This window comes from Quercus suber, unplaced genomic scaffold (genome assembly GCF_002906115.3).
Source record: "Quercus suber isolate HL8 unplaced genomic scaffold, Cork oak 2.0 scaffold_1014, whole genome shotgun sequence".
In the NCBI taxonomy this organism is placed as follows: Eukaryota; Viridiplantae; Streptophyta; class Magnoliopsida; order Fagales; family Fagaceae; genus Quercus; species Quercus suber.
Genome location: NW_027070426.1, coordinates 83,663 through 103,691, shown reverse-complemented (window position 1 = coordinate 103,691; position 20,029 = coordinate 83,663). Strand labels below are relative to the sequence as shown.

At 31.6% G+C, this 20,029-nt stretch overlaps 1 long non-coding RNA gene across 1 annotated transcript; it reads right to left on the bottom strand.

Moving 5' to 3' along the window:
* Nucleotides 1–11,999: 11,999 nt before the first annotated feature.
* LOC136065546 (uncharacterized) lies at nt 12,000–15,641 on the bottom strand. Its single transcript, XR_010627167.1, has 3 exons — nt 15,560–15,641; nt 14,981–15,069; nt 12,000–12,209 (listed from the first exon to the last, which is right to left on the bottom strand). It is a non-coding gene; the product is annotated as an uncharacterized LOC136065546 (long non-coding RNA).
* Between the last annotated feature and the right edge of the window lie 4,388 nt (nt 15,642–20,029).

Here is a 20,029-nt window from a genome sequence, read left to right as displayed (position 1 = left end):
ACTATAGCCCTGCACAAAAAAAAAAAAAAAAAAAAAAAAGAAAAAAGAAAAAGAATCCAGCACAAACCAAAAAAAATTAAAAGAGGGAACCTATAGTGGCGTTTTGAGTACCTATAGTGGTGTTTATCAAACGCCACAATAGGTCCAAAAAGTGTATATATATCTACAATATTTAAAAAAAAAATTTGAATGAATTTCTGCGCAGTAAAGAAATGGAATATGCCTAGAATATTCTATGGCATATTCCAAAATATTTGAATATATTATAAATATATATATATATATATTATTTTATTTATTTAAATGTATATATTATTATATATTTATATTTAAATGAGAGATGTTAGATTCACAATTATTTTATAACATTTTGACGAAAAATCATAAATGATTAGTTATTATTTGTTCAAATTTGAACTTAATACTAAGATTACTTTTTTACTCCAGCAATAACAATCAGTAACAGCCTACCACTTAAAATTTATTGTAAAAATGTTGTGAAAATTTTGTTGACATATCATTTCTCTATATATATATATACATTTTTTTTTAATGTATGAGAAATGCTACATCCACAAAATTTTCATAACAAATCATAGGTGGTTAGTTGTTATTGGTTTAAATTTAAACCTAACACTAAAATTACTTTTTTGCTCCAACAATAACAATCAGTAACAACTTACCACTTAAAATTTGTTATAAAAATATTGTGAAAATATTATAAATATGTATGTGTGTATATATATATATATATATGATATATATATATATATATATCATTTATATATATATACACACATACATACTTATCATTTCTCTTTATATTTATCATTTCTCTTTATACTTATCATTTATATATATATATATATAACTTAGAAATGATAAGTATGTATGTGTATATATATATATACACATACGTACTTATCTTTTCTCTTTATATTTATATATATATATATATATACTTTAATATATATATCTATTAAAACCCCCACCGACCCCCACTCTCCTTATCTCCCTTATCATTTATATATATATATATATATAACATACTTATCATTTCTCTTTTGCTTTTTTGGTTTTTTTNTTTTTTTTTTTTTTTTTTTTTTTGTCGCTAAGATAACAAAAGGGACCAAAATGAAAATAAGTTTTAAAATTCAAGGATCAAATTGAAAGTTCCTAAAACATGAGGACTAAAAAGAAATATCACCAAATATAATTACTAAAAATGTATTTTTCTTCCAAAAGTATTTGTTCAAATGAACTTAGTATAAGAGTATGTTTATATATTAATAGTCCGTGGTTATGTTTAAATATATGTTTATGTTAGAATTTTTTTTAAAAAAAAAAATTCAAAAGAGATTTACAAATAATGAAGTATGAGTTGCTACTTTTATTATTTAAATTTATCCATATGAGTTTCCATTCAAGGAGTATAATTTAAAATTTATATGATAAAGTATATAGTCACTAGCTTGTAACTGTATACATGTGAAATTAAAAATAACCATACACACTTACTCATTATGTTTTTGCCTATTAAGTTATATTAGAAGATACACATTAATTAATTTTTTTTTATAAAGTTGATCGTAAACATTCAAAATATTACATGGAAGCATAATAGATTAGAATTGATTTTTTTCTTTTTTTTGGTATATTTTCTAAATCCACGTGCATAAATTTGCATATAAATATATAAAGCAATTAAATTCAAACTACAGTTGGAATGACATTTGGCATGAAATTAGAGTGCATTTAAAATATAAGGTCATTTTGCATCATATTATAAAGCAATTAGAAGAACTCTGGGAACAAAATTGAAGTGCAATTAAATTCAAACTAGCTTAATTGTAACCCATACATATGTATTGATACACTTAAAAATAAACATAATTAGATGTATTTAACATTCGTACAAAAGTTAAATACTATTGATGATCATTATTTTATCTTGTCAATACTTAAAATATATATTGTAAAAATATTATTCAGCAGGAGTACAAAAAACGGGACCTATAGCGGCGTTTTCAAAAAAATGCTGCTATAGGCATATTTGTAGTGGCGTTTTCAAATATGGGTCTATAGCAGCGTTTCTGACGACCTAGAGTGGCGTTTTAAAACGCCACTATAGGCACTTTTATTTTTTATTTATTTTTTTGGGTTGGGTTGGGTAGGGCTGATAATGGCGTTTTTTCGTTTCTTTCTTTTTCTCCCTTAACTCTCCACGCCAAGTCTCAGCAAACTTCCTTTCTCTTCGGGTTTTTTTTTTTTTTCCTTATCTCCACTCCATCTTTCTTCTTTTCTTTTTCTTTCACTCTTCTTTCAATTCACACTTGAATTGATTCTTTTTTGTTCCTCTCCATTTTGATTTTATTTCTTTTGTTTTATTTGTGGTGGTGTTAATGTTTGTGAGTTGATCTTACTTATGAAATTGAGTGTTATTATTATGATCCCCAATTTTGACGCCAAAATTAAGGAAATAAATTGGGATACATGATACAAAATTAGATTCAAATTAATTTGGATTCAGTTAAATTTTCTCACTGCTTCATCTATAATATAGTATATACATAATTAAGTTAAAACTTGTACTTTTTTTTTTTTTATATAAGAGTTGAAACTTGTACTTATGTACAGAAAAATTTGACATTAGTATTGATGATGAGTTATTTTTAATTATGCTTTAGTTTTAATATAATGTATATGATTTTAGTTTCAATTTGCGGTACTTTTTCCCAATAGATCATATGCAAACAATAACATAACACATGTACTTTCTCTTTTCACAACTTTCATATATATATATATATATATATATACACACACATACTATTTATTTTCATCAAACGTTTATCACCATAATTTGAAGTTTGATACAAAAACTAACAATCATATTTCTCCCATACAATTAATGAAAATAAGTTAATTTATCTCTTTTGCAACTTTCAACTAGATATTTTTTTTTTTTTAGTTTATTTTCATATTCTTTAGTACTTTGTTGGCCTTGAGCAAAGGTTTCTAAACCACAGTTCCATCATTAACAGCAAGTGCCTAATACTTATCTTTCCTAGTGAAGCTTGTGCACTCATAAGACAGAGTTGCCGCACTAACCCTTTGTATATAATTCGCTACCTCATGGCTAGACTTCCCAGTACTGCATGTTAGCTCAAGTGGCAACTTTTGACTTGTCAAAAAAACCAACAACAAAAATGTGGATGAATAAAATATTGAACCATTTTCAAAAACTTTACTTAGGGGCTGAATCAAGGCACTTGATTTTTCTTTTTCTACTAATTGAAAAAAATTCAATTTCAAGAAATTGAACTCTAAGAGTCTAAGACATAGTACTTTAAGAATAGAAAGTTCAATATGGGTATGAAACACCCTTGAACGTTTAGACCCCCAGATACAAAAATACCAATTCAAGCTTTATATCAAACAATTAATGTGCGGAATATGATACCAAGCTTATAACAGAATTGATAAAACAATCTAAGTCAAATATAAACACATCCACAGCAGTAAATATAAGGCAAAGATAAAGGAAAGAGAGATGCAAACACATGGACAACACACGATGTGTTATCGAAGAGGAAACCGAAGTCCTCGGCGTAAAACCTCTCCGCCGCCCTTCAAGCGGTGATAAAATCCACTAAAGAATATAGTTGGGATATATGAACAGCTAGAAGACCCTCCAAGCCTAATCTAGCCCAGTACCTAAACCCTCCAAGCTTCTTGCTCCAACGAGGTTACGCCGAACCTATTTCTTCTTTAGCTTCCCGGATTCCGCTACTTGACCATAGCATCAACCAATGTATATTGGTTCCTTCCCAAACTGCTTCCCTAAGCACCAAATGGACTTCTCACAGACGTAGGTGTGAGTGAGATAAGGGTTTGGTAAATAACCTCTCAAGGTATGACAATGAAGAGGAAGAANGGTTACGCCGAACCTATTTCTTCTTTAGCTTCCCGGATTCCGCTACTTGACCATAGCATCAACCAATGTATATTGGTTCCTTTCCAAACTGCTTCCCTAAGCACCAAATGGACCTTCTCACAGACGTGGGTGTGGTGAGATAAGGGTTTGGTAAATAACCTCTCAAGGGTATGACAATGGAGAGGAAGAGAGTAGAGGAATTTGTAGAGTCTCTTTAGATGAAGATTGAGGATGAGGTAATCTTATTTTTCTCTAGGGTTTTCTCTCACAAAATTCTCTCTGGAAGCTCTCTCAATATGATGGGTATAAGGGTGTATATATAGTAGGGTGAGAAGGGAATGCAAAACGTCAGTTTTTGCCAAACAGGGCAAGTTGGCGACTTGGTGTCGCGGCTTGTCCAAGTCGCGAGTTCAAATCGAGACGTAACGGCCTGGCCAGCCTGGGACTTTTGTCCTGTTTCGTGATAGCTGGCACGACCCTTCAGCTTCCCAGTGTGCCTCTCATGTGCCAGCTTTTGGCGGCTTGCCAGTCGCGATCCACCCGCAAGCCCTAGCCGTGAACCTCTGTTTTTCTTGCACATTCTTGAGCTTTTCTTCACATCTTCTCACACACTACCCTTACAATTTTTTCACCTAAATACAAGGTTACTAAGTGCTAAATTACAAGCAAATTGGTCACGTAATAAAGCCAATTAAATTGTTGATTAAATTCAACCTTACAGTAATGGCCATTTAATCATTAATATTTAAGGTCTATAATAGTCATCTGACGAGAGTTTGCCTCTGAGATCAATGCGCTTTACGTTCGTCCATAATGATGTCACTCGTTTAGACAAGCACTTTATGGACGACCAATTATCGCTACTTGTCAGAACCCACCACTTTATGGATATTGGAACTAATTGCGTGTGGTTGTGCTTATTAGAATTGATGGATATTATGGATATTAGAATTGATTTATTTATTTGTGGTCATAATCCAATACTTTGTGGTTGGATTTATTTATGGATATTAGAATTGATTGCGTGTGGTTGTACTTATTCTTAAACATGTAATAAGATAATGTGGCATGTTAGGATTGGAGGGGTAAAACATGAGTTTTACACCACTCCTTACAGAATTTAATCTCTTTTAATAAATAGAATCATATGATAGACATTAAACCTATGTTGTTCATTGCATAATAGTTGCTCTTTATAATCCAGCCAAGATACCAATTAGTTTTTGGTATATAGGATATTTGAATCCTAAATCTCTTATTCGACGATAAGATACATAACTAGTTGTTGTTAGTAGACTAAAAAGAAAATAAAAATCCTCATGCAAATCAAAAGTATAATTTAGTCAAGGGAAAATTACATGTTTACACTCAAAACTTTCACCTCGAAACATACAATTGACCCCTAAAGTTATAATCATTTTCAATGATCCAGTCATATGTTTTGGTGTTAACTTAAGCATGACGTAATTTAGTATGAAATGACTGCTTTATACTCTCTCTAAAATAGACAGTAAAGGGGTAAATTAGTCTTTCAATGTTAAATTTTGTCAAACTTAGTAGTAAAACAAATTACATGAGGTTAAGTGTAACATATTTTTAAAATTGGCGGGTGGATGATGCATTTCGATAATTTAGAAGATAAGTGTAATCAATGTGATAGTACAGAGCAAGGCTATTTAAAAAACCCCTTTAGATTGGACTGGACCGAAAAGTTGGTCTTGTCTGGTTTTCTAAGGGATCCAATCAGTTTTGGTCCTCCATTTAAAAAAATATAGATTTTACAGTCTTGATTTTGCAATAAATAAATAAATCAAACCAATTTTGTACCCAAATAATTTTTTTTTTTGTGTATATATATATATATATATACAGACATACACACTAGCCTCTTCGCACATGCGGCATGCTTATAGACTTCTAGTTTCTTCTAATGTGAAGATTGATGATTGTTTTGATTTTTCTATATCATTAGAAAATTAGTTTTAAAAATATTACTCAATTTGAATGCTTCTTGAACTAATGTGCTACAATGTACATATTAGTTTTTTCACGAGTGCTCAAAGGCTTTTCTATTTTTTTTTTAAATGTCAATACTTTCTTTTTCCTAATTTTTTTTTTCTTTTTCCATTAACATATAAATTGTAATGATAATGAGAAGATACAAATAGAAACAATTCTCGTGAATAGATTCATCTCTACCTACCTTTACTAGTGCATCACTAATCCCAACATCTTACATGAATAATGTAAATATCTTGAATCCACTACTAAAATATTCATAATTTTTTTTTTTCACTTTAAAGCCTACAAAGCATTTACTATTCAAGCAACAAAACTTTGATTGGTGTCATGATTAATACAATACAAAATTAAGACTAAACTTTAACTAAAATATTCTTAAAAAGTCATTATAAAAAAAAAAAAGTTTTACAAAGCAATATGATTCATGGAGGAGAAAATAAAAATCATTATAGAGAAATTTGCAATTTTTCTTGAATCTAAATTCAAATGAGAATATAATGGAGAAAAAAAAAATGATTTGAACATCAATAAGGTTTTCTATTTTTTTTTTTTTTTTTTTTTTTGTGGGAGATCAGAGCATGCCTTTTACAATACCACTCGTATTGTTGAATTTGAAGTGAACTTTGATTTGTAAGATCTTAGACATGCAGAGTTTAATAGTGTAAAATCTTAACGTGATGATTGTTGTTTGATGCAGTCCAATCAATAATTCAACTCTTGTTATTGATTTTCATCCAATGTAGATTCGTACATTCTATTTGAAAAAAATTTAGCAATTATTTTAATTATTATATAATTTGGACAGGACAGAGAAATAAAGCAATAATATTTTTACATTGTTTAATTCATCCCCCAAAAAACAAAAGCTTGTATAAAATTTATGTTCCTTATATTTAGAATATATAATCTAGGACAAAACTTAGGTACATTACCTTAGGTGATGTTCCTTTAGTTCCCCTCTTCAGATTCAGCCATGTGGCTACTTAACTAAAAAATATACTTCCAACCCATAAGAAAAAAGCCACATGTTAGAATCTTAAGTAGGGAAATTAAGGTACAGTACCTAAGTACTGTATCTAAGTCTTACCCTACAATTTGTAAATAACAAATCCAGGGAAAGGGGTTCCCCGTATAGCCTAACCCATTATATATGTTTCGGGTTCTTTAGACCGTGGTTTCAAATCTGGGAAACTTGGACAGAATTGATCATTTGACTCAAAGTCCACTCTAATTTTGGCAGCTTCAATCCCTTGTTTAAAGGCCTAATCAAGGAAGTTAGAATTAAGTATCTTTCTTGTTAAAAATAATATAACATACTAACGCAAAGGAAAATGTGGGTGTGTAAAAAGATTTATTAAATTTCTTTTGAAAATTTGAAATTGACTAAAATTTATTCCGTTCATGGGCATCATGGTTTTTTGGAGCCATAATTTGCTAATAAAATTGTATAAGAAATTCAAAAATCTAAATAAATAAATAAATAAAACCTCAAAGAATTAGCTATAGATATAGCTAGAGGTGACAATTTTTATCCAAATCCATGAACTCACCCATTACCAACATAATTTAGATAAGTCATGAATCAACCCAATTAAGTATTTGGGTTAAATGGATAAAAATTTATTGGATAATTAATTAAACTAGTGTGTAGTCTCGTGCATATGCACGGGTACAATTAAAACTAATCACAATTATATGTTTCAAATTATACTTTTTTTAAGAGAATCAAATTATACATTGTATTAGCTTACACTTTTTTGAAATCATACATTTTAAAAATATGTAATGATTTCTAATTTTATATATACTAGTCGCTAGCCCGTGCAATGCACGAGAAAATTTTTCAAAAGATATATATTATATTATGATACATATTTAAATAATATGCAATTAAAAAATCTACAATAATCGTATTTCTCATGTTCAAACTCATGCAATAATAAAAACACTAAATAAGAAATGTTGTATTAAAAAAAATGACAAAACCACAAAACCAAAAAATACAAACCCACTTCTGAGAAAGCCAAGAACTATTTGAAGAACTAGAACAATTAGGACATATGTCATATAAAGAAACTTTCACTTGTCAAACTATGAATTCCATTAAGCAGAAACATTTAAAGCAAAGAAGCTAACACTATCATATTATTATGAGAAGATAAGTTTAGTATTTGAGCACGTAAACAAAAGCCTCATGGCTCTCAATAAATTAAGATGCAATCTTTGTAACATCAAATGTGGAAAAGGTCTTCACTGGCCAATCAAATGAAGAAGCAGACTTTGTAACATCTAATGTGGAAAGGGTCTTCACTGCCCAATCTAGAATACAAATCTGATTTTCTCATCAATATTTAATAGTCATGAAATTAATTGAAAGATCAAAAACCTCAGTATGTAGTAAACATATCCACAAAGCGTGCCTTATATCAAACTGAAAACCTATACGTGAAATCTACCTCAATATTTTTGGACCCCTAAAGTCACCTAATAAATAAATAATGAAAAAAAAAAAAACCAAATATAATGCAAGAATGAATGAATGATATAAGAATTTAAATCATATAGCATAATTTTATTGTACTTCAAAATACATGTTACTAAATCTAATTCACCCTATTCACCCCTAATGAAAATAAAAGTAGAGAAGTTTTGCAATTTCTTTTTTGTTGACTGTAAGTTCTAGGTATTTTTGATTTAGAAAGGTATATGTTTTAAACAATTCTTGTCTTGTCTATAATTCACGGTAAATGCTAAATGGCCTACTATTAAAAACGACATCTTCCTCTTTGCCTTAATCTAAACTGAATTTTTAATTTGAAACCAAAGCTTGTTAATAAAAGAACAACTACAAAGAATTAATGTCAAGCAAATCTATCAATCGCACTTTATATGTTCTACCTTTTAAATTTCTTTTTTCCCTTCTAATAGTACCATGACCAACTCTCACATTTTGTAGAAAGCTAATCAATTAATTGTTAACATGCATCAACTATTAGAAAGATTAGTCCAATCATAACACAACCAAATATCGAAAAATGGTATCATAAAAAAAAAAAAAAATTAGAAAGACACATTCATTATCAATTTGTCAAGTTCCACAGCCATGTATATATGATTATGTGATTAATAATGGATCATTAGTATGAAGGAAACTGCATTCAAAATTATAATCAACCACGAATGAGTGAGTTCCAGGACAACGTTAAAATATATTTTGTTTTTGGCGACTTATAAAGTTTAATTCATGATATTAAGGTTCTGACCTTTACAATGAGTTATATCAAGACAACCCCATGCACTGTCTTCAAGAAATGGACCAACACCCAAAATCGCATTTTACAGCAAATACATTAGGCTAGACATGTAGTTTACATGAATCAAATCAAGAATAAGAATAACCTATCTCTTTCTTTTTGGGGGCTGCTAAAGACTGTAACATGCGCATGGTTTGTAATCCAGTGTTCCAACTTACAAACCCCAAAGGTGTGAGAATATTCATGGTTTCATACTAGTTCCACATATTACTATGTTTAATTATGTTGGAATCTAAGAATTGAACAATAAAAACACCAATAAAATCAGCATATAGACAATAAATTCAAGTGCATAATCACGTTTCTAAAAGTAGCCCTCATGCCTCAAAACATTAAAAATGAAAACTTATATTAGATTCCATCTAGCAGTCCCATTGAAGTCCAAAAATATTAAAGCTCAAAGTTAGCAGCAGAATCACTTACATACCTACTATGGAAATCCACATCAGGATGTAAATACCTAAGTTTGATGCAATAATCTTGCATAAAATAAGTTAATAATAACAATTGTTCAGATTTGATTGTAATTGGTCAGAAATCTTAACAGCCTAAGAGAATTTAATCATGTGCCAAAAGGGTAACCTTAGGTTCTACCCACATGCAACTGTACTTTGTTTATCTCAATTGCAGTGTTTTTCTTTTTCTTTTCTTTTTTTTTTCATATCCTAGACAACAGAAATTAAAGAACCAAAAACAACAAAAATTGAAAACCATAAAAGAGTCGGCAATATGAAAAGCAAATCTCGACAACATAAAGTTTGTTTTTGAATAAGTGGGTTAGTGGGAGAGTAATCTTACTTTGTAGGCAATGTTTTAGTGGGAGTTAAAGATGTATTTTTACTTTGTTGTCCTTTAGTTTTGTCTCTACTTAAACTTAAGGAAATAAGGGTATTTTGGATTCAAAAAAGAAATCCAGTCCAAACAGGGGAAGCCGCTTAAATAATAGTATAGATGACGGTTTTTTTTTTTTTTTTTTTGACAAGATAGAATTTCTACTCTAGCCTAATCTAAGTGTATATGTGTGTGTGAAACTCCCTCTTAGAGACTTAAACCCTAGCTCTTACCCCCACCACCCCACAAGCACTTATACTTGTGAAGAGACCACCGCACCAAAGATGTGCGGTGGTATGGTTTGGTTTTTTAAATAAACTGAATCTAGCCACTACTTTACGGTTAATCCAAATGGAGAAAACAAAAATTTTCATTTTTTTAAAAATCATAAATATAGCATTAATTTATGTAGCCACGTGGCGTAATAAGAAATAATCAACAAAAGGTCAAGCATTTCACATTTATATTATACTAGTCGCTAACCCATGCAATGCACGAGATTATTTTAAATCAAATGTTAACATGTTCAAGTTTAAACATTTCTCTAATTTTCTTCTAAAAAAAAAACATTTCTCTAATTTTAATTATTGAAAGCTAAATTGGCTCTAATATAAGATGAAACATGTAGTTACGCATAAGATCATTAAAAATGAGATAAATACAAATATTATGAAGTAATATATTACAATAATCATAATCATAATGTACTCTTACAATTGAGCTCATATCTTCAAGCTTTATCCAATACTTTTCTAGAATCTATTTGCTCCCTTTCTTAGGCTCTTCTCTTTTCTCAACTTCTTCAAGCTACTTAATTTTTCACCAAATTAGTATCAAGCATAACACCAAATTATACCAATTCATCCAAGGTTTACAATGTAAAACAAAACACTCTTAATGTCAATAAATTTCATAATAACCGCACCCTAACTAATGAATTATTAAAAGAAATCCGATATATCTATATTCTTCATGAAAATAAGTATCCCATTGGTCTTCATCATGAAATTCAGAAATAAATAACAAAAGAGATTACACACACACACACACACACACACAAAAATTTCAATATATCCAAGTTATAAATAAAATGACAAAATTTAGTTACAAAATTGGTTGTAGTTTAAGGCTACAAACTCACTCAATAAAATAAATATTACAACATATTTTGAAAATCTAACCATTGAATTGCATGTTCTTTATGCCCTTACTATATATGTTAAATTTTGTGTCAATCGAATATCATTTACTATATTATCTATAAGCTTATATTTTGTGCATAATTTTAAATTACAAAAACTTGCAATTTAAAAAATTTATTGATGACATAGCTATTGATCTTTAATTTTCTTGAAATTTTGTAAGCATGGAGAATATAAGAAGAAGATGTAATCCGATGGTGGATTTGTCAAAATTCACATCTAATAAAAGGATATTAAGTAAGTTTGTAGCCTAAGGTTACAACTAATTTTGTAGCTAAACTTTGTCCTAAATAAAATACCAGTACTAACTTTGGTAAGGTGGAAAATGGTACTATCTTTTTCCATATATATACACAACATGATCTAAGACCTCAAAAGCTTATGTGAAACATGTTTAAATGATACTATATGGTTTTATTCAAACATTAAGAATACAAAAGCCACAAATCCAGATATTTATGCCATTTGTTTCAAGTTTATGCCAAACCAAAACTAAAGGCAGGCCTTCCAAAAAAAAAAAAAACATATATATATATATAGATGTACATTTGAATCCAAATTTGTTAATTAGAAGCCACTGGGTGTTACCCCTCCAAAAAATAAAAAATAAAAAATAAAAAAAGGATAGAAAGAAAGAAAGAAAGACCTTGGAAGAGAATATAATGATAGAATTTTGGGCACCAAAGGCGAGCAAATCACAGGTGCCCTTTAAATTTCACAATTCTATTACACCTTACTCCTATAAATGCTCTCTTAACCTCCACCCCACCATTTACTGACATGGTTATAATACAACACAATAAAGAGAGACAGCCAAGAGAACAAGGCAAAAGCAAGAGAGTAGACGATGTATCCACAGAGCACAGGGCCGACAAGCCTGAAAGTTTTAGCAACCCTGCAAAACTATAGAGAAAATTTATTTATAATCAAAACTATAGAGAAAGAAACAATAAACAAATAAAAAATAAAAAAACAGTCACAGTCACACTCATAGTCACAGGATCATACCAAACAAAGGCTAGACTTGAGGCATTGTAGTTCATGATGTTATGGTTTGAATGACAAAGACTACAAACAGATGGTGAAAGCAAGAACTGGGTCTTTTAAAGGGAAGGTCTGGAAACCATCAAAGGTGCAGGTTCTAGGGTTTAGAATGAAGAAAATTGAGGAATAAAATCTCTCCTTGGGTTATATATCCTACCGTTATTTTTATTTATTTATTTATTTTTTTGAGGTAATTGATAGAAACATTATTGATGTAAGTAAACTATAATCAAGTAATGTATGGCCGTGTGTCACAAGACCAAAGAAAACAGAGGGACCATAGCAGCAAAATGAATAAAAAAACTAAGGGCGTCATCAAGGATACGTTTTGGATGCCGCTGGATTTTATCAAAATAAAATTTGTTTCTCGCAGTCCAAATTGCCCAAGACACCATGGCCATCTTGTCCATTTCCTTGCTGTAAGTCCCTCAACTAGCATCCGAAATGATGAGAAAAAGTCTGACACTGCATTGGAACACTTTTGGATTTTTCCTCGGCACAATGCTCACACATTTCTGGCAAATGGACATTCCTAGGACATGCTCAACAATTTCTGGATTCTGGCAGCAAAAACCATAGAGCGGCTCCACCTGCAATTTCCATTTGTGCAAGTTTCCACGGGTTGGCAAAATGTTTAAGCAAGCTCGCCATAGGAAAGTTCGAACTTTAGGAAGGACATTTAGAGACCAAATTCTATTCCAAGTAGGCCGATCTGCAGTAGCTGTTGAGTGCTCAACCTGGGTTTGTTCCTTCATCCTCAGAGCTACCTGATAAGCAGATTTGACAGTAAAGACTTTGTTTCGATTCTCCTTCCAAACCAGTGTGTCCCAAATTGGAGTCTAGGCAGAGGAATGGCCATAATTTCCATTCGAGTTCGGAAAGCAAAGAGATCAAAATAAAATTTCTCTATCCCATTGCTGAGAATTTGCCTCCATTTAACTCACTAACAGATTTTGCCGAGGTTCCCCAAGAAAAATGGGTTTATGTGATAACCACTTGTGAGTTGAGAATTCAATGCTTCTGGCTTTAATTTTTAGAAATGACAAAAACGGAATTAAACTAAATAGTTATATATATATATATATATTTCAAGTTTACAGGATCCTTAACTCCTTGGCATGATTAGCCAAAGTATAGTCTAACTTATTACACTTTTTAGAAACTGTCCTATACTATACATTTTCTACATAATACACTAAAGCATGAATATGTTCTAACACATCTAAAATCTCCTTAAAGCATGGTTCTTGCAAGTGAATTTATGCCAGCAAATGTGATGCTCTCAACAGAGCCGTAGTAGCCATCCACAATGGGTCTTAGCAAGGAATTAACTCAGTAAGGGCTATAATAGGAGAACCATGTCTATGTCTAACAATAATGATTAAACCTACACAATTCTTGGCTTTTGAAAAAGGTCAATGCCATTTTCATTTCGAAAATCATTTGAATAATAGCACTGACTTTATAGTTTTCTTATTTATGTCCTATATGCATTAATTTCTAAAAATTTGGTAGAAGAGTAAATTGAAAACTAATATGGAATGGTGAAGCTAATTTAACAATCTCAACTCCTATAAGCTTTTATCAAGATCCAAGACAATTTCAATTCCTAATATCCAAAACAATTTTAATAACACCAGAAGCATATCCTAAAAAATTTACAAATCAAAGAGAAGACCAAGGATATTGTTCTGTTAATGCCATCCCTACTAAAACTCTCATTGCCTACAATTGCTCAATGGTGATCTTGCCTACTATATCTGCCATTTATTTTTTAAAATGTACAGATTCTGACCAATAACAAATAAAAGTAGAAACTCTCAAAAAAATTCATTCAAGCATTGCATAATGTAGGAATGTGTAATTAAATAATGCATATTTGCATGTTTCAAGAAGTTGCAAGGGTACCAAAAAAGTCAAAAATGGTGATGCCAATATCACATTGCACAACTTATTATTGCTAGAACTACCAATATAGCGAAACAAAACTGTTACACTAAATATGAAAACAAACATAACAAATACAACAATTTATTTATGTGGTTATGCCCCCAACAACATAGGTTTTTGTTTTTACCTCAACAGGTTGCCTGAGGCTGATCTTTTGTGTACGTTGTATATGCATGAAATCATCACAATATTAATAGACTACATAAAAACCCAAAACCCAAAATCCAATTTGCATATAATTTTGGTAGGAAAATTTTCTGGGAAAAGTTAAAAGATTCCTGTCTATAAAACCATAAATATAACTAAAGCAACAACTAAACAACAAACCTAAAAATTACTCATTCATATTCCCGAGAGGAAACTTTAGAAACCCATCAAATTTCCTATCATGGGCTAACCACAATTCAAAGAACACCAACTAAGAAACCCTACAACCATAAATTCATTGATGCAACTTTAATAAGTATAGTTTACAACTTTTGTTATGTTAGAGAAAGAATAAAGCATCAAGCATAATTGTAATCAACCCACCTACAATTTTATCAACACAAATTAAGTTTGACTCCATGACATCTAAATTGTAATAAAATAGCACTAAGAAAAGAATTGGTCTAAGTCTCAAAACACTGACTAAATTTGAGGAAATATTATATAATAAAGAATTGAATACAAAACATTACCTTATGCAACATCAGCAACAAAAGCAAATTGAAAGTGGTGAAGGATTCGGCTGAGATTAAAGAGAAAGGGTAGGGTCTGCGTTTGAGCCCTGAGAAAATAAAAGAGAAACAAATGAAACAAATCAAAGAGAGATTATAGGCACTGGTTAGCCACATCCTCAGAAGCATAGACAGTTGAGAGAGAAATCATCTCTTCATAATCAAGTACAATCCTTAACAATGAAAATATCATGAGACCTAAGATGTAACCCTTTTTTTTTTATGTTAATATTTATATATATATATATATATTAAAAAAAAAAAAGATATAAAGCTTGTAGGCAATTGCGATGTTGTTTCCAAACATTTCAAGGGTTTATCTAATTGCTCATACTCATACTCATACTCTTACATCTCCACCTCTACCCCTACTTTTTCCACCACTCCTACACCTTCTAATAAACAAAAATAACCCAATGACATCGTTTAATGCAATCTCTTTTATATTAAATAACTGACCTAATAAAACATGATGAAAAATATCATAACTTTGTGAAAAAATTCAAACATTTGGAAATTCAGACTCAGACTCTCACTCACCAGGGGCAACGATAATTGCAATAAGAGGCACAATCGAATTGTTACGTTTCGGCTCAATGTGTAATGCCATCACTTAGCACCATCGTTGTGAAAAACTCAAATCATGAGTTTGATTTTTAGGCCAATCCAACAATAGCCTAAACAAACTGTTTTGTGTACCTAAGGACACTAAAAATAATAATAATAATAATAATAATAATAATAATAATCAATAACTATCAAAATAAGGAGGGACACTAAAGTGACACAGACCAACCAAGAAGCGCCATGTGGTGATTTTCTTGAAGAACAAAATGACTCGACATGCAAGCCATAGGATTGAGCCACATGGCGATATCTACGACATCAAATCCCAAACCACACCAAAAATTCCACGTGGAAAACTTATCAACCAATGAAAAATTGCCACGTGTAAAATAATAATAATAATGATAACAACCATAATTTCAACAGTTGTATGGATGACACAAGGACAAGGGGGCAACTAATGGTGGTATGAATTAAGTTCAATTCGTCCGTGGTAGTCGTCCATGACGAAACCGCATCTAGAACAATTCACAAGAAAGGGAACCCAACAAAAGTATCATGGATATGAATAGGATCTGTCCATAAATATCATGATCATCCAAAGCAACCTAGTCATCCATGTCACACAAGGGCATGGATGACCAAGTGACACTTAGTAAATTTCAAAGGATTTTTTCTACAAAGATGAAGCAATCAGACCACGATCTATCATTCCAGAACATGGTGAGGATTTCCCGAAATTCACTCCACTTTCTCCACTAATTATACACATCTTCCATGATGGTAATGGTTGAACAAGTAGACCTACTAAAAACTCTCTATAAAAGGAATCTAACTCCACCAGCCAAAGGTACGTTTTACTGTTCACGCATTCACTATCCTTGTGAATAGAGAGAAAACTGACTTAACTGTTGGAGGGCCCTTGGCCAGTTCACCCTTGACAGTCTTTTTCTTTCTTCTCAGGTCATCGAATTGTCATTATAGCTTCGAACATTTAGCCTACTGATTTCGTGCATCATCAATATTTATTTTTAATTTGAATTTAAATTTTATTCTATAATTAAATCTTCCACTAGAATCATGGGACATCACATTTTCTTTAAAGATTAATACTAGATCCATATCATTTTCACAACAAATCCTATATGGCTCACCATTGACATCATTGTTTTACCCACCAACAACAAGTTCACATTTAAGATTTGTTATGAAAAATGTTGTAAACATAGCATTGCATATCATATTTTCTTTAAATGGAAGAATATATAGATTTAGTTCCATATATAAAAACAATCATAGTAATTGCCAAATTCTATAATAAATATTCCCAATTTCCATATACAAACACAATCATAATAAATACGAATTTTTTTTCTAAATAACAATAAATATTAAAAAATTTAGTTAAGTGTCACGTTTGAAAAGAAAGTAGAAAACTAACATCTCGAGTGTCTAAAACTCGAGTTCCAAGATAAAAATCGAGTTTTTAAGTCTCGATTTGTAAGCGGATAAGTGTGATGTGGAAAAAAATCCACGTGGAAATTGAGTTTTAAAGACTCGAGTTTCATAAACGCCGCTATAGAGCATAAAAACGTCATTATAGGGCTTAAAAATGGAGTTATAAAAAAATTTTGCAAGAAAACGCCGCTATAGGGCTTAAAAATGTCACTATAGGGCTTAAAAACGCCACTATAGGGCTCCCTGAACCTGGTATTGAACACTAATAAAAAAATTTTGCAGGAAAACGCCGCTATAGGGCTTTAAAACGTCACTATAGGTCTCAAAAACGCCACTATAGGGGTGATCAAAATAAATTTTTTTTTGCAGGGAACTCGATTTTCAAAAACTCGAGATCCATGTGGCATTTTCAGTCCAACAACACTCGCGAAGCGAGTCTTTAAGACTCGAGTTTTAAAATGGATCTCGAGTTTCTAAAACTCGAGATGCTATTTTTCTTAATTCTTCAAAACTTTGCCTAACTTACTATATACTTGGCCTTTACGTTGTTAGTCTGCCCATTCCCCCTAATAAATACCTATTAATGTCTACTATAACTATCATATTTCATATTTAGAATAAAAAAATACATTAAAAAAAAAAATCATATTATGTTTTTTTTTTTTTTTTTAGAAACAAACTTTCATTCATGCATTCATCAACAGAGAATTTATAACTATCATATTTCATATTTAGAATAAAAAAATACATTAAAAAAAAAATCATATTATGTTTTTTTTTTTTTTTTTTTAGAAACAAACTTTCATTCATGCATTCATCAACAGAGAATCCTAGTACAAGGCTTCCATAGCTATATATAAGAGGTGCATCCTCCATCCAACACATGTCATCAACTATATATCTAGCATGTTTTGCAAGAACGTGTGCTACCCTATTCCCTCCCCTCTTAATACAGCTAATTGAGGCCCTCCTTAACCCACGAATAAGGCATTGAACATCTTTAACCACATATCCAAGCAAAGACAGATTAGGTGTTGATGAAGCCACTGCCCTCATAGTATTGACATTGTTTCCCTTATTCACTAGGTCTGAGAATCCAACATCAATGGCAAATTCCAAAGCTTTTCTGCAAGCTAGTCTATCTGCCTCTTCGCTACTACTGAACGACGGCCCTTTGGTAGACATGGCTACCATCACTGCTCCCTACTCATTCCAAATTACTGCACCAAAACCAGATCTGTCGATTCCCGTGAAAATGGAAACATCAAAATTTAGTTTAAAAACTGATTGAGGAGGCGGGTGCTACGTATTCCCACTAGACTGCATATTTGGAACAAATAATTGCTCTTGTGCTTGCTTAAATTCCACCAAAAAATTCTGCAGCTCTTTTATTCAACCACCTTGGATCTTTAAGTTTTCCCCCATATAGCACATTGTTCTGTTGGTTCTAGATTAACCAAGCTTGTACCAGGAATAATTCAACATCCTCCAAAGCAAGTTTATCCAGCAAGTATTCAAATAGGTGAATCACATCTGGTTGGCCGAAAGAACACTTCTGTAGCTTAATGAGACTCCCAGCCCACACATCCTAAGCAGCATTGCAGTCCCAAATAGCATGTATCCCATTCTCTGGAAATCGTGTGCAAATCGGACAAACATTATCTCTAAGAACTCATCATTTTGTAAGATTCACTCGTGTTGGCAAAATCTCATGACATGCTCTCCATCCAAATACCTTAATCTTATTTGGAATTCTGAGCTTCCATAAAGCTTGCCATACCTGCTTTCTTGCACATCCCCTTGAGCTTTCAGCCTAGTTTTCACTCTTCAGCGCTTGTCTTACCTCATAATAACCAAATTTGACAAAATACCTGCCATTCTTATTATTGAGCCACACTATGGAGTCAGCAAAATGTCAACGGCTTAAAGGAATTCATCAGATAGCCCCTGCGTCCTCTCTACAAAACTTTGTCCTGATAAATTCTCGTCGCCAGCAGTTTAAGTCCAGATCAATAAGGTCTAAAACCATGCAATCATCTTTGTCTTCATTGGCTAGGCTAAGGAGTCTATGTGCAGGATGGTTAGGAATCCATCTATCCGAATGAACCCTGATAGTTAAGCCATCTCCAACTCTCCAACAGCATCTAGATTTTAGAATGGGCATAGCAGCCATGATGCTTCTCCAAACATAGGAATAATTTTGGGGACTCAACAGCATTAAGAAAATGAGATCTTGGGAAGTATTTAGCTTTAAAGCATTGGAAGAGGAGTGATTTTTTTTTTCTTGTAACAGTCTCCACCCGTACTTGGCTAGCATGGCTACATTGAATGACCTCAAGTCATGAAACCCTATTCCACCCTCTTTCTTAGCAATAGACAATTTATCCCAACTTTTCCAATGAATCCTCTCATTCCCTACTTGTCCTCAGCATAATTTTGCACACATTGCATTTATCTTATCAAACAATTTCATAGGTAGTTGGAACACACCCATTGTGTAAGTGGGGATAGATTGAGCTACCGCTTTGATGAGAACTTCTTTTCCAGCCCTAGACAACAACATGCCTTTCCATCCTTATAGTTTTTTCCAAACTCTATCCTTTTAGATAGGAAAATGTTTGGTATTTTGCACGCCTAATTAGTGTAGGCAACCCCAGATACGACTCAAAACGATCCACCTCTTTAAAACCAAACATTCCCATAATCTCTTCTTTCTAGCTACACGAGGTATTACTACTGAAATACACTGAGGATTTCTCCAAATTTATACTTTGACTTGAAGCATTCGCATAGACTTGAAGAATCTCAACAATCACTTCAACTTCACTACAGGTCACCCGGTAGAACAACAAGGAATCATTTGCAAATAATAAATTAGAGATTTTGGATGCTTTTCTACAAATGGATACTTCACGAATACGTCCCTCCAATTCCGCCTTTGCCATTAAAGAAGTAAAACCCTCTGTACATAGAAGAAACAGATAT